The following is a 3,666-nucleotide window of genomic DNA, read 5'->3' on the forward strand; positions in this document are numbered from 1 at the left end:
GTCTTTCTAAATTCCCTTGGCAAATTTGGGAAGCGTGTTCAAATGCCAGGACCTCTTTAGCAATGTGAAGAGCCATATCCCCCATTTTTGATTTAACCAACCACAAGTACACACTGTGGGGATTCTATGATTCTAAGTAACTGAAATTAAAGATTTTTCTCACCTAAGTTTTATTTTAAGATCTAGGACACCAATCCCCAAGTCTGTTTAAATCTGTTCAAATCCATCCAGATTCTGCCAATGAACCAGCCAGATCCCAGACTCAAGCCCAAACCTGTTATGAAAGGGAAAAGGTTGAACACCACCGATAAACCAAAACACGGGTCCCAATCTGTTATGGTGGGAGTTGAAGTTCCCTTCTAATAATTAAACCTAAATCATCCAGAGAAGCTCGTCTTGCCCCTTGTAATCTGTTAAAAATGTGATTAAATGAAAGGAATCCCTATTACTCACTTTGTAAGTAACAAGTAACAATTTATTTATTTAACTCTAACAGTGAACAAATCAACATAATTACTCATAAACCAAACAATTTTCCCCTTATCACTATTTCCTTACTGAAATAAATTCTACTGTTATGCTGTTCCAATGAAACCCAAGTAATAAGAAAACTAAATTAAAACTCAGACTTTCAAAGACCACATAGGACGTGTCTTCCAGAATATTCTGCTATCTTTCCAGTCATAAACGCCTTTGTTCTGCTTTGTTCAGGGATGTTCTCCTGGGAATTCCTTCTGTTCTGAACGTTTCTCTCCGTCAAACTTTGGTGTCAGAAATATTATCTAAGAGTCCATGTACCTTTATCAATAGACAATGCTTTTTTAGAAAGCGTGAAGATTCTGAGAGAGTGAGATGGCAGTTTGCTCTCATCCTGATGCCCTTTATAGGTCATCATTTATTCCCTTGATGACCTATAAATTTCTTTACAATCAAATTAGTTCTTTGTAGTCAAATCCATCAGATTTAAGTTTGATAGATTTTATGTATCTGAGGGCTTGGTTTGAACTAATTGGCTGTTTCAAGCTAGTCACTAATGCATCAAAACAAGCTGAAGGTTTTCCAATCACACAGCCAATAGTTAGATGTTTCAGTTTTAGAACTGTCAGTAATCTGCATCTGCTTGCAGACATTTTTTGCTTTCAATCATCAAGCTCTTTATCTCTTAAAGGAACCACACAGTCTTCCTCCCATCATTTTTACAATTCTAGCTTCCTGTCTTAAACTTCATGGGTACTTGATACAACTTCGTCTTACAGAGAACATAGATATTAATCTTAAAAGCCTCAGCAAGTATGTGAAGAAACAATGTTTCGTGAAGGCAAATGTAGGTCACTTGCAGTCAGAAATAGGAAGTTATAAAGGGGAACAAAGGGATGGAAAACCAATTAAATACATAATTTGGTTCTGTATTTACAATGGAGGACACCAATAACGTCCTAAGAATGTTGGGGAATACAGGGATCTTGTGAGAGAGAGAAACTGAAGGAAATCAATATTAGTAGGGGAAAAATGTTCAGGAAATCGATGGGGTAAGGGCCAATAAACCCTTACATTCTACATCCCAGTGTATTAAGGAAGTGACCCAGAAAGAGTGGATGCATTGGTGGTAATCTTACAAGATCTTATAGATTCTGGAACAGTTCCTGTGGATTGGAGGGTAACTAATGTAACCCTGCTATTTTAAAGCAGGAGGTAGAAAACAGAATTACAGACAAGGGAGCTTGACTTCACTATTGTGCAAAGTGCTAAAGTGCATTATAAAAGATTTACTGGAACAGCACTTGGAAAACAATGACAGGATTAAGCACAATAAGCCTAGATTTATTAAAGTGAAATAATACTTAACAAATCGGCTGGAATTTTTCGAGGAGGTGCCTAGTAAAGATGATAAGAGGTAGCCAGTGACCATAAGAAAGAGAAACAAGATAGGCAATTCGGCTCCTCAAGTCTTCTCTACCTTTCAATAGAATCATTGCTGATCCGACATTCCTCATGTCCACTTTCCCGCATTTTCTTCATAATCCTTGATTCTGCTAATGATCAATAATCTATGTATCTCAGCCTTAAAAAGGCACAAGGTCTCTGCCCCCACAGCTCTCTGTGGCAAGGAGATCCAAAAACTCTCAATCCTCTTAGAGGGGAAATTCCTCTCATCTCAGTCTTAAATTGGCACTACTTTATTCTGTGACTATGCCCTCTGTTCCTAGACTCTCCCATGAGGGGAAACATCCTCTCAGCATTTACCCTGTTGAGCTCCTTAAGAATCCTATAGTTTCAATGAGATCACCACATTCTTCTGAACCCCAGTGAGTAGAGTCCCAACCTGTTTTCCTCTTGCTCACAAAACAATCCCTCCATACTAGAGATCATATTCGTGAATTTTCTCTGAACTACCTGCAATGAAATAATAATCCATAAATAAAGGGACCAAAACGGTTCACAGTACTCCAGATGTGATCTTCCCATGACCTTGTACAGTTGCAATAAGACTTCCCTATTGTTATACTCCAACTCCGCCAGCATTCCATTAGCCTTTCTGATTACCTGCTATATCTTTGTGCTAGCTTTCTGTGTTTTATGTATTAGTAACCCCAAGTCCCTTTGTGTTGCAACTTTTCTGCAGTTTTTCTTGGTTTAAATAATATTTGGTTCTTTTGTTCTCTCTTCCAAACTGAACTTCGCATTTTCTCACACTATACTCCATTTACCAACTTTTTTGCCACATAACCTCTCTATTTTTCTCTGTAAACTACTTGTATTCCTCTCGCAACCTGCCTTTCCACGTATTTTTGTATCCTCTGCTAATTTAGATACAGTACATTCTCTTTCCTTTAAGTCATTAATATACATCGTAAACAGTTGTGATCCCAACACTGATTTCTGTGGAACCCCACTGGTCACAGGTTTGTCAACCTAAAAAAGAGCCCTTTATCCCCATTTGTTGTTTCCTCCTCATTAGCCAGTGGATGTGGTTTAGTTGGATTTTCAGAAGACTTTCAATAAAGTCCCAAGTCAGAGATTAACATGTAAAATTTAAGTACTTGGGATTCAAGGTAGTGTACTGGTATGGATAGACACCTGTTTGGCAGACAGGAAACAAAGATAGGAATAAACAGGCTTCTTTTTTACCTCTACACCGCTGAAGCCAGACGCCAACTCGAGGACACCTCCTCCTACCGCCCCCTTGACCATGACCCCCATCACCAAACCATCATCTTCCAGACCATACAGAACCTCATCACCTCAGGAGATCTCCCACCCACAGCTTCCAACCTCACAGTCCGGGAAACCCGCACTGCCCGGTTCCACCTCCTTCCCAAGATCCACAAGCCTGACCGACCCATTGTCTCAGCATGTTCCTGCCCCAGTGAACTCATCTCTACCTACCTCGACACTGTCCTATCCCCCTTAGTCCAGGAACTCCCCACATAAGTTCGAGACACCACCCATGCCCTCCGCCTCCTCCAAGACTTCCGTTTCCCTGGCCCACAATGCCTCATCTTCACCATGGATATCCAATCCCTCTACACCTCCATCCGCCATGACCAGGGCCTCCAAGCTCTCCGTTTCTTCCTCTCCCGACGTCCCCAACAGTACCCTCCCACCGACACTCTCATTCGTTTGGCTGAACTGGTCCTCACCCTTAACAATTTCTCCTTCGAATCC

The 3,666-nt window shown here is 40.6% G+C and overlaps 1 protein-coding gene across 1 annotated transcript in view; it reads left to right on the top strand.

Moving 5' to 3' along the window:
* Nucleotides 1-3,666, top strand: part of LOC122550233 (triple functional domain protein-like) — a 561,659-nt gene that overhangs the window by 428,154 nt on the left and 129,839 nt on the right. The gene's annotated exons all lie outside the window — the stretch shown is intronic.

The sequence above is a fragment of the Chiloscyllium plagiosum genome, chromosome 5 (genome assembly GCF_004010195.1).
Source record: "Chiloscyllium plagiosum isolate BGI_BamShark_2017 chromosome 5, ASM401019v2, whole genome shotgun sequence".
In the NCBI taxonomy this organism is placed as follows: domain Eukaryota; kingdom Metazoa; phylum Chordata; class Chondrichthyes; order Orectolobiformes; family Hemiscylliidae; genus Chiloscyllium; species Chiloscyllium plagiosum.